Source organism: Cydia strobilella, chromosome 9 (genome assembly GCF_947568885.1).
Source record: "Cydia strobilella chromosome 9, ilCydStro3.1, whole genome shotgun sequence".
Lineage (NCBI taxonomy): Eukaryota > Metazoa > Arthropoda > Insecta > Lepidoptera > Tortricidae > Cydia > Cydia strobilella.
In genome coordinates, this window is record NC_086049.1 from 17,205,805 (window position 1) to 17,218,372 (window position 12,568).

Consider the following 12,568-nt stretch of genomic DNA (forward strand, 5'->3'; position numbering starts at 1 on the left):
TTTGACACTGTGTTAACCCCGGGTTAGTGGGATGGTGCAAGTGACCCTTAATCAGTCTAGCTTAGCGTTTTTGTAGTCCGTATATATAATATACTTATACGAAAATAAACATAAAGAGTTAACAAAGTAACATATTTAATTCAGTTCAGGGCTCTTTAATAAAAAGCATTTATATTATACGTGGGGCCATCTCTATACGTGGTTCATATGGCCTATTTTTAATAATCATTCATAGCAAAAATTGTTATGTATAATGGTGGATGGGTAGGTACCCAGAAATAATATCCTGAATTGCCATTCGCCCACATATTTAATTAAGCTCACTGTTGTACTAGTAAGCTCATAAATATTATGAATTTCGGCACTAAAATAGATAAGATGATCAATTGATCTTGGCCGAAATGTTACGATGGCGATAAACATGGCGAATTGATCGTTCGCGAAAATATGAACACGCCCACTATTATAAGTAGTATTTACGTGACAAGACTTCCGTGAGACACAGACATATTAAATATATTAATAAGGGGTCACTCACGTAAAAAAACACGTCGAAAAACGCTCGACATGTTATGTCGCGTGTACGTGTTGTGTGTGAAATACGTGAGTGACCCGTTATTAATATATTTAGTAGTATACGTGGGAGTGTTTCTTAAAAACATACCGTAAAGTCAGTTAACTTAGGCAATTGGGATTCATTCGGTGTAGATTTAATTATTGCAATAAAATTATAGCATAGTCTTATTATGGTTTGAACTAGGGAACAAATCAAATTATTTTATGAAATATTTTTTGCTTTGTGTTCTTTAAGTAGTCACACTACCCCGCCCCGCCTCCCCCACCGGTGGACTTGGTCACTTTTTTTAGTGTATGTTATCTGGCGTCCAACTGGCGTGAGCAGCATAGGGCAGTGGCGCTCTCTTGTGTCAGAGCACACATATGTATAGACAAGCTGTTGAGAACAAATTGTGTCCGCGAGGTGTCCGCCATTTTTTTGCGTTTGACGTCGATCACTAAGCTAAAGAATAAGCGTTGCTAGTGCTTACAGTTTACAGTGCTTATCCCCCAGGGCCATAGACATAGTATAGCAGTTATAGACATGAAACCGAGCGACCAGGGGTATGAGAAAGACATATTCATGTATTGACAGGTTAATATATGGCAGCATAATCCTTTTTCTCTTTCACTCTTATAAATTTCGATATTTCGCCATCGCCTCCTACCTATGCTGCCATAACCCGAAATGAAAAAAAAAACCCGGTCGGTGATAAGGACAAAGCATGGCACTATTTTCTCTTTCCTCTTATAGGAATCGCAATAAGACTATCTTTCTCTATCAAAGAGTGTCAGGCCCTTGCCCAGGGCCAAAGTAGGTACCTAATCCGTTACTGCATCTAAATCTGTGTATGACCCAATCGAAACACATTCGAATGGGTTGCAAACGTAAAAACCGCTCTAAAAACAATGGAACGAGTAGGAAGGCGCACTCGGTTGCCTGCCTTGACCAACCAATTACCCGAAAAAAACTAATTAGCTATCAATTACCTTTCCAAGTAAGGAAATTGAAATGACGTAAAAAGATTTGGGACCTGTGACGAATTTGATCTTTCTATGGCAGATGAGACGTTTCCTTAAAGATGGCGTTGTTTTTTTGGCATTTCCGTTGGATGGCGCTGATTTGGAGGTTTTTACAATGTGATTCTTATAAGACTATAAAACAACCCAATAGGGTTTTTGACTAGTCAAAGTTTCTTTATAGGGTTCCGTACCCAAAGGGTAAAAACGGGACCCTATTACTAAGACTCCGCTGTCCGTCTGTCACCAGGCTGTATCTCGTGATCTGTGATAGCTAGACAGCTGAAATTTTCACAGATGATGTATTTCGGTTGCCGCTATAACAAAAAATACTAAAAACAGAATAAAATAGAGATATAAGTGGGGCTCCCATACAACAAACGTGATTTTTAACCGAAGTTAAGCAACGTCGGGCGGGGTCAGTACTTGGATGGGTGACCGTTTTTATAGTTAATGGTACGGAACCCTTCGTGTGTGTTGGCCGGTTTTTTTCGAACTGTTAAAACGATTTTCTACTATGGAATTTATATGAAACACTAGCATGTGACGTCACGATCAAATTACCTACTCTTTAGTTTTATACGGGTTTTAAAATAGAAATTGTGTCTAAAAATAACTGCTGTCTACGTTTCTCTATGAATCTTCTGGTGCTTTATTTCATGCATAATTTAAAATAATTTATTTTAAATACAGTCAAATCCTATTATAGTTCAGATGGTCCAAAATTAACTCAAATATTTTCGTTCAGGTAAGAATATTATGGTTACAAATATAAAAACCACCTCTCTTACTATACCAAAAATATTACTAAACACCAAAAAAATAAGGTTTAAAAATACAAAAGTACCAGCTGTTTTAATCCCGACTGCACTTCAAATTGTATTCAAACACCAAATATAATGAATGATCACCAAATCTTGTATACATACTGACAAGAAATTTATACATATTACCAAATAAAGTAGTTAAAATCTCAATTCAGTCACGCGCGACCCTTACTGGTAATCAGTGGGCCCCTGGAAAAAGCGGCCAAATGCGAGTCGGACTCGCGCACCGAGGGTGCCGTACTTTTTAGTATTTGTTGTTATAGCGGCAGCAGAAATACATCATCTGTGAAAATTTCAACTGTCTAGCTATCACGGTTCATGAGATACAGCCTGGTGACAGACAGACGGACAGACGGACAGCGGAGTCTTAGTAATAGGGTCCCGTTTTTACCCTTTGGGTACGGAACCCTAAAAACAGTTATTTTGGATGGTTGAACGCTTCGATATATCTCATGGTTACGCTAGTGTTATTAATGTTATTATTTCGCTGCGAATTATCACAATTATTTGCGGACTTCCTGCTCACATTGTCAAAATTGGATCATTTTACATAATAATTTGGCCGATTTTACTTAAATTTTGTGGGAACTAAAATTCCGGAAAAGCTATTTCCCGCTAGGTGGCTCTGTAATCAAATATGTCCTTGAAAGTCACGTGGATTTTTCATTGTACTATAATGATTTTAGGTATATTGTATATTTAGCAATAACAGTAAAAATGTGTTTTTAAGGGTTCCGTACCCAAAGGGTAAAAACGGGACCCTATTACCACATTACTAAGACCCCGCCTGTCTGTCTGTCTGTCCGTCTGTTACCAGGCTGTATCTCATGAACCGTGATAGCTAGACAGTTAAATTTTCACAGATGATGTATTTCTGTTGCCTCTATAACAACAAATACTGAAAACAGAATAAAATAAATATTTAAGTAGGGCTCCCAAGCTCCCATACACCAAACTTGACTTTTTTGTCGTTTTTTGCGTAATGGTACGGAGCCCTTAGTGCGCGAGTCCGTCTCGCACTGGGCCGGTTTTTTTACTTTATTTCTCGCATTTACTTAAACCATCCCATGTGGAAATCTATGACTGGCGAACGTATTTGTAAACAAGCTTATAACTCCTCTACACGATGGCCCAGCGCTGGGCCAGCGAGATGGCCCGATGGTCGATGGCCCAGCGTAGGCCAGTCCAAGGGACGCATTTATGCGTTAGAGGGCGCAAGTGATATTGCTATCTCATTCCACCGCATAGCTGGCGTCCCTTGGACTGGCCTACGCTGAGCCATCGTGTAGAGGAGCCATAACGACACCGTGGCCATCCCATCGCCATCCCGCCGCGCCATAAGCAATCCGACACCATTACCCTCTCTACACGCTGGCCCATCTTAGTGGGCCAGTATGATGGCCCATCGTGTGGAGGAGCCATTAGAATTAAATTAAATTAATAGCTTTGTTTTCGCAGAACGTTTCCGCTTGATACTATTTTTTTGTATTTGCAAATATAATAGTTTTTAGGTAATTTGAGACGGGCTGATTTTTAATATTATTTTGTCGAATTTAATTTTCCTAATGTTTTGATAAAATTAGGTTGAGGAGCTCTTAAATCTGGGTTAAACACGGTGACATTGCGCTTATATTGTACAAAATAGGGAACTATATATGAGTATATATTTAGCAAGTTTTATTGAAATATGACCAAATAAACTTAGAGGCTTGCTGGCAGAACTGATGGCCGGTGGGGCCGGAAGGTTCTGGAGTGCCGTCCGCGTACTGGAAGGCGAACTGCCGGTAGGCCTCCAACGAGATGGAGCGACGACCTGGTGAAGGTCGCGGGAATTCGGTGGTTGCGAGCGGCACAGGATCGGTCGGAGTGGCGAGCCTTGGGGGAGGCCTATGTCGAGCAGTGGACGTCTATCGGCTGACATGATGATGATGATGATGAAACTTAGAGGATATAATCAAACTGAGACGTCTTGTTAGTAATTTTCTGTGCAAAAATCTAACGATTTTTGCGGGGGAGGGGAACGTCAAATATACGTAACGTAAAAATAGCCATGTCCGATAAACGTCAGTCCATACATTGAGTATGACCATTGGCCGACTATTTTCGACAGAGGGGAACGCCTGTTAATGGCTACTCCGTTTGGTTATATCCTCTAAGAAAAAAAAAAACGACAAAAAAATAGGGTCATTGCACTCACTGTGCTAGTTTCTGTCCCGGTCTAGTTTTCGTCCACTTGACGAAATTTGAATATACTTAACCCTCTGCAACTGTGGTGACTTTTTTAGAGAGACTACTGATGTGGATCAGACCTCATTTTTGATAACTCATTAAAAATAAACTAATGGCAAAATGGTAACTATTTTATCCGACTAATTTGTAAATTTATAATTCGTTTTTAGCTGTAAGTTTCCTCTTATTTTAATTAATCTCTTCTTAAATTAACTTTTCCTTTTATAGTAGTATAGTTTTGAAGTTTTATTATTCAAATTTAAATAAAATAGGTGTAATATTCTTTAATGTCAACTGCATTCTAGGACCCCAAGTCACGTTTGGGATCCACTGTATCCATGTGTCTGAAAATTGTTTCTATTGTCAATAAAAATTACTCTAAAATTATTCTTATTCTATTAATCGATCACTCCATTAATAATTTAATAAATTAAATTGTAAAATGGGCTTAAAAACAAAATACATAAGAAAAATATAATAAACTTTAATGAGTTCACAGTTTCTTACATTTTGTACTAAGGCTCACAAAAAAAAAAAAAAAATAAACAATCAACAACTTCCAGTAAATTCAATAATTTTCCTACTTTCTAACATTGTATTTATACCTGAAAGAAAAATGTAGAAAATCTAAAGACGGAATAAGGCAATAATCAGTCCTGAAGTTGGTACTTATTTTAAAGGGTTTCCCTCGATCAGCCATCTAAAATATAATTATTTATGTGGTTAGGTATCTCAGACACTATAGAAACATTAATATTTTTATGTGGTGACGTCTGATAGACACTATTCACACTATGGACAAGTACATAATTTTATGAGGTGAGGTATGTCCGACCCAGGACTTATTGTTGTACTCACGTCTGGGGGACACCCACAGCTCATATCTCCCGGTGTGTACACTAATGAAATTCAATACCTACATACCTAGTCTAACGGCCCGATTCGAAAGATGCTTATAAGAAGTCACAGCGGTACGATACCGATCTGTCAGTGTTAAAAGTGACGTTTTTTGGTAGCGGTATCGTACCGCTGTGACTTCTGAAATGAAATGAAATTATTTATTTGTATAGTTTGTTAAGTACCCTATTTCCTAATGGAAGAGCGGGCTCTCCCGTCACAAGTATTGTTTTACTTAATGGGAGACTCCAGCCTTTTATGTAAAGTGTATCATAATGTTAAACCAGAATAAACTATTTGTATTTGTATAATCATAACATTCATAACCACAAAACATTACACGTCAGAAACAGGAAAATATATTTTCTATCATTAACATAAATAATAATAAAAAATTTTTTTATAATAAATGATCTTCTTCTATAGACAGTGTCCCCATTTTCAGCCTATTACAGACATACAAATTAAATAACCTTACAACTATATTTACAGAACTTATATATAGTTACATTATTGCTTTGTTACGAGTTACGAAATGGCAGTGTTCCGAGTTGTCGTAATAATTTTTTTTTAAACACCACCTATAGTGGTTAATAGTTAATAGTTATGATTTAAATTGCGGTAAGTCCAATTCCTTCAGTTCTTTAGGGAGATAGTTATAGATTTTTGTGCACATAAATACTATATTTTTATTCACAAGGGCAGAGGTTGTTCCCGGATAATGTAAGTCTAAACCATGTCTAGTATAATATCTTGAGGTTGAAGCAAAGCTGCAGAATGAGCTTATGTTATTTTTAACAAATACTCGCTTCATAAATATAGAGTGAATGAAGTGTTAAAATGTAATTTTTTTTTAAATTGGTCGACACGAGTCATTTTGTTAAGCCCCCTAAAGTGTGCGCAAGCATTTTTTTTGAAGTAGAAATAAAAATACTTTTGAGACGTTTGTACTGTTGCCCCATAATATTAGGCCATAAGCAGACATATAAGTTTCTGTGGTAAAAACGAGTGTTTGAGAAAATGAAACATCGATAAATCTGTTATCGATAAGTAATAGGTTAATATTTAAAAGATGTAACGTCTACTTGCTGTAGGTAAGTTACCGCTAAATTTCAAGAATGCAAATCAATTACAAAGCGGTACATAATTTATTTATTACATATATTTAGTACTTAAAAATTAAACCTTAAACATGTTGGATACCGTGCCAAAAGAATAAAAAAACTACCAATATATCAATAGTGAAGAAGATATCAAACGTGTTATGTATCGCCAAAGATAGATATAACTCCGTAATAGATGGATACAGTCTAAGGAAAAAACGTGCCTCGAAAATCACGAAAATTTGATTCTCGATCAGATGGCGCCACTAGTTTTGGCCAATTCTCGTATAGAGGGCGTTGACTGTTTCGTTTGTTATTTATAATATTAACGCATACCAGTGAAAGAACATGGGTCAAAATCATATAAAAATAATTAATGCAAGTAAAAAAATGATTTATCCATATTTAAATACATTTTAACGTATTTTTATAAATCTTCATTTTTAGTTTTAAAGTATGTCGATAGATGGCAGTGAATTTACAGTGGTTACAAAATTTACTATGACAGTACCGCTCTATCTTATTATATCCTCATTGGTATCGCAATAACTAGCTTCTTATAACATATAATAAATATCTATAACGTTATGGTAACATCGATAACAGACATGTCGATATTTCATTTTGTCAATCACTTTATTTTGCCACAAAAACTTCTGTCTGGCCATAAGCCTTCTTAAAAGCATTGTTCGAATCGGGCCGTAACAATGTTTTGTCCTCGCTGTCAAATTATGATTTATGCATTGAATTTCATGGACAATGACCGCCGTTGACCGGCCCATGAACCATCGACAATATTATAAGAAGAAAAAAACTCGGCAAATGCTAATGAACTTTACTTTTTCCTCATTATAACACTTTTTGGCAAAAGATAGTAAATGAGAAATAACATAAATTTGTTTTAATTTTGAATTGCTGTTAGAAAACAATTCTTTTTACACAGTCTCCATTTTTAATAGAGGCCGTAGTCTATTTTGGAGCAAAAATGTAAAATTTAAGGATTTAGTCGTTGAAATTATACACGTTTTGTTACGTAGTATCTAAATAACAAGTATTGGTTTCTATTAGCACGTCTTCTCATCTTGCCTTTTAATAATGAGGTCGCGAGGCTGCGTCACCGGTAATATATGAAGAGAAGGGGCAGTTTTTAAAAATTCATCAAAAAATTGTGGTGGTAAATTAAACAAATTGATGTATAAGAATAGTTTCAGCAAATGTTGTAGATTGTTTAAGTATCAAAATTACGTTGAAATTAAGTCGATTTTCAGAGAAATTGTCACTTGTTTTAAAGTAATTTCTGGAGAAAATTGAATTCGTTTATCTTTTATTTCCTCGAATTCTAAGTCATATAACAAAAATGTAATCTGATAAAGGTCAAGTACAGAATATGTGTAATACAAATTTACCATTTTTAGCAGTCCAAACTTTACGAAATTTATAAATAAGAGCGACAAAATCATTGCTTTACGCGCGTTTACCTAAACGTCCTTCAGAAAAAAAATCATTACTAATTTAGTAAGTCTGTTTTCAAAAAAATTATCTGATAAAAGGCAAGATAAGAAGACGTGCTAATAGAAATCAGTACTTGTTATTTTAATTAGGTAACAAAAGGTGTACAATTTCACCGACTAAATCTATCAATTTTACATTTTTGCGACTAAAATCGACACCGGCCTTTTAACTAGTTATATGAAGAATATGTATGGGCATACATACATACATATACATGTATAAATATATTTCTAAGTGTTAATTGGTTATGTCTTTTCTGAGCAATTTGAATTGCTATTTATAAGTGGAAACTGTGTTGGTTAATGTTATATCTTTACTGATTTACTTTTATGTGTAGGTAGAGTTAGACCAAATCAGTCTGCAACGACTTTGAAAGCATACCTACGCAGTGCAACTGTTATTTAGGATCTCTATTGTTTGACATAATTATTGAAAGTCATAATGTAATGATTGTCATATTATCATTAGTCATAATTTGGTTTTTCTCAGAAACGCGTAACTTATCAGGATTGCTATAAAACAAACCTAACCTAACCTAATCTATCTATAGGATAACCCGAAGAAAATCCTGAAAAGTTAACGGTTTAAGAATTATGACTAATGATAATATGACAATCATTACACTATAACTTTCAATAATTATGTCAAACAAAGGGACCCCGTTATGTATACGTAATAATTTCATAGAAGTTTGACGTTTAAAATAACACTTGCACTGTGTGCTATCAAAATCGTTGCAGACTTCCCTTGGTCCTCTATATTCGTAGCTTGTTTCCCTATTAGTAAAAAAAAACAATTAAATGTGAAGTTCTTTTCTGCCTCCTTTTGACTATAAAATAGTTGTAAAATTTTGCCTTAACTTGTCTTACATTACACCTATTTGTACTTGAATAATTTAAACGCTAATTTGTATAATGCAAGCGCATCGCAACATTCGCAACTCTTCAACTTTATGACGAAATTTTCCTATATTTGGCATAACAAGATTTTATGTTATGTCAAGACTTATAATTGCCAAATGCAATAAGTACTTAGTAAATTGGCGGCTATTGGTAAATCGCCGAGTCTGATTAACTTTTGTAGAAATTAATAAAAGTTATCTGCGATGTCGGTGCAAACCAAAACAGCCACAGAAAATAAATTTAAAAAATATGTAAAACGTAAACTTATCTCTAAAGCCTATTATAGCACACAAGACTACATGAATGATGAAACACCGTGGGATTGTGATTGAAAATAATTAATTATTTATTATTATGTTAATAATGATGAAATTGATAATTCAATGAATACCTATATTAGGTAATCCATATTTTTTGACATTTAGTTTTTTATTCTAGAAAGTTTCTAGACTAGCATTTTTTTATACAATTTTGGTGTTTGACGATCCTTTTGTGAAATTCTTATTACTTATAAAGTTTGACATATTTATGATAATTCAATGTTTTTATTAATAATAATAACTGCATCAATAAATTGCTCAGATATTTAGATTAAGGTAATATTTGTAAAACATGACAATTTAAAAGTGCTTGTTGCTAGGCCTATTTGAATAAAGAATATTTTGACTTTGACTTTGAACACAACAACACATAACTTTACAAAATGATCGATTTTACTCTGATGTCACAAACATTGCCGCGAGTGATTTTGAAAAAAGAAATCACTTTTGACACTAACAGATCATATGCAAAACAAATCCTGATCAAATTCATAACCTGGGTTATTTTAAACGTCAAACTTCTATTAAATTATGAAGTTAAAATAAAACTTGCACAGTGGGCTTAGTTTGGTCTCTACGCCTCCAGGGGCCCGTTTCTCAAAAGCTTGTAATACAAGTGGAAGTCACTTTTTAACAAAAACTGTCAAAAGGTGACATCCGCTTGTATTACAAGTTACAAGCTTTTGAGAAACGGGCCCCTGGGGCCTGCTTATCAAAAGCTTGTAGCTTGTAATACTAGTGGAAGTTGCAAGCTAAGGTCTGTTTTTTATTCCGTAGACTAAAATGACGTTTCATGTGTAAGACATGAAATTTCTTAGTACCACATGAAATGTCATTTTAGTCTACGGAATAAAAAAACAGAATATACAAGCTTTTGATAAACGGGCCCCTGGGGCCCATTTCGCGAACGATATTAGATTAATATTATTAGTCCACGAACTGTCAAATCGTATGAGTTTCCATGACAACACACTTATAACATTCGTCTAATATCGTTTGAGAAATGGGCCCCTGAAGGCGTAGAGACCAAGCTAAAGGGGCCCACTGACTATATCGGCCTGTCAGTTAGAACAAAAATTTAAAAGTTCCCAACAACTGACAGGCCGATATCGTCCGGCAGACTGTTAGTCAGTGGGTCCCTTAAGCCCAGACTGTATTTTGAATTTAGCGTGACCTACCTTCATACAGAATAAACAAGTATTAATAACTCATCAGTGTCATGTTTCGGCATTCGTTTTCACTTCATCAGCTACCCGATACCGCAAGCTTGCATTGCTGCAGTCACAACAACTCTTGTTTATAAAGCGCATACCTTTTTGTATTCACATTACCCTAATAATATGTTATTATGTTATAATGTTTGACGGCAATGTCTGTGGGGCTACCGCAAAAACCGAAATTCGCAAACTGCGGGGATCTTTCTCTTTTACTCCAATAAAGGCGTAATTAGAGTGACAGAGAAAAATGCCCGCAATTTGCAAATTTCGATTTTCGCGGTTATAGCCCTGTTTATAATAAGGCTCGTATCTCTCACGGATGGACCGATTTCGACGCGGTTTTTAGGGTTCCGTACCCGAAGGATAAAAATGGGATCCTATTAAGACTTCGCTGTCCGTCCGTCTGTCTGTCCGTCTGTCACCGTTGTATCTCATGAACCGTGATAGCTAGACAGTTGACATTTTCAGATGATGTATTTCTGTTGCCGCTATAACAACAAATACTAAAAAAAGAATAAAATAATTATTTAAGTCGGGCTCCCATACAACAAACGTGATTTTTTTGCCTTTTTTCATGAGATACAGCCTGGTGACAGACGGACAGACAGACAAACGGATGGACAGCGGAGTCTTAGTAATAGGGTCCCGTTTTCCCTTTGGGTACGGTACCCTAAAAACCGGTTCCGAGCCTTGCCCAGAATATTTTATTACCGTTCGTTACGTTTAACCATAATTGGTATTTTAGTATGCAAAATACAGACACAGGGCGGACACGCTATACTTCAAAAATCACTTGCGTTTCTATGTGTGAACGGCACGTCTGTACACGCGTCATGCGTCATTGTGTGAGTAACTTGCTTAAAAATAGTAGGTACTGAGCGGTCGGCAAAAGGCCGTCAATCGTGTCGCGGGGCGAGGTAATTCGAGTCGGGGCGGGGCGGTGCGTGGCCGTTCTGTATGATAATACTATTACTTATTCTGTGATACAGATAAACGAGTAGGTATTTCACTGTGTCATCTGAAATGTTTAAAATAAATATTATGCGACATAATAAGGCTTGTGTTGTGAGTACTATTAGTATTAGAAGTCGGTATCTATAATAGACAGATAGATATAAATAGGGTCTCTATTGTTTCCTATAAAGTTTTAAGTCATAATGTATTGTTTGTCCACATTTTCGTTAGTCATAATTTGGTTTTTCTCAGAAACGCGTAACTTTTCAGGATTGCCATAAAACAAACTTAACCTAACCTATCTATAGGATAACCTGAGGAAAATCCTCAAAAGTTAATGGTTTCAGAATTTATGACTACTGATAATATGACAAACATAACATTATGACTTTCAATAATTATGTCAAACAAAGGGACCCTATATAGATAAATACGTAATAAATATAAGAGCCTCGGTAGAGAGTATCATTTCGTTCCATTTGGAGTTGAAACTCTAGGTCCATGGGGTCCCAGCGCGCATAAGTTGTTTGCAGAAATCGCGAAGCGTCTGGTTGACGTAACTGGTGACCGAAGAGCTGGCGACTTTCTCGCACAACGTATCAGCATTGCGATACAGCGGGGAAATGCCGCCAGCATCCTTGGTACAATGCCTCAAGGGCCTATTTTAGATTTAAGCTAGTTATTAATTTCGTTTACGTAGTACCACTGTATATAGCTTGTATGTAAATAAATGATTATAATGTAATATATTATGATCCTAAGTTGATTGTATAAATACTTAAATACATCTATCTATAAACCAATATTTATGATAAATGTAGAAATAAATGCCCTTACCAGGATCCGAACACGGGACCTCTTGTTTCGTTATCTTATCAAGGTCACCAGCACCGACTGGGCTGGGAGGAGTGGGAGGCCATTTGATCATTTACATAAATATGTAGCTGTAGTAGAAAGTAGTGTAGTGTAGGTCACACTTTAATGTAAAAAAACCGGACTCGGACTCGCCCACCGAGGGTTCCGTACTTTTTA

The 12,568-nt window shown here is 35.8% G+C and overlaps 1 protein-coding gene across 1 annotated transcript in view; it reads right to left on the reverse strand.

Annotated features, from left to right (window-relative positions):
• Positions 1-12,568, reverse strand: part of LOC134744455 (sodium-independent sulfate anion transporter-like) — a 66,463-nt gene that overhangs the window by 36,694 nt on the left and 17,201 nt on the right. The window lies entirely within an intron of this gene.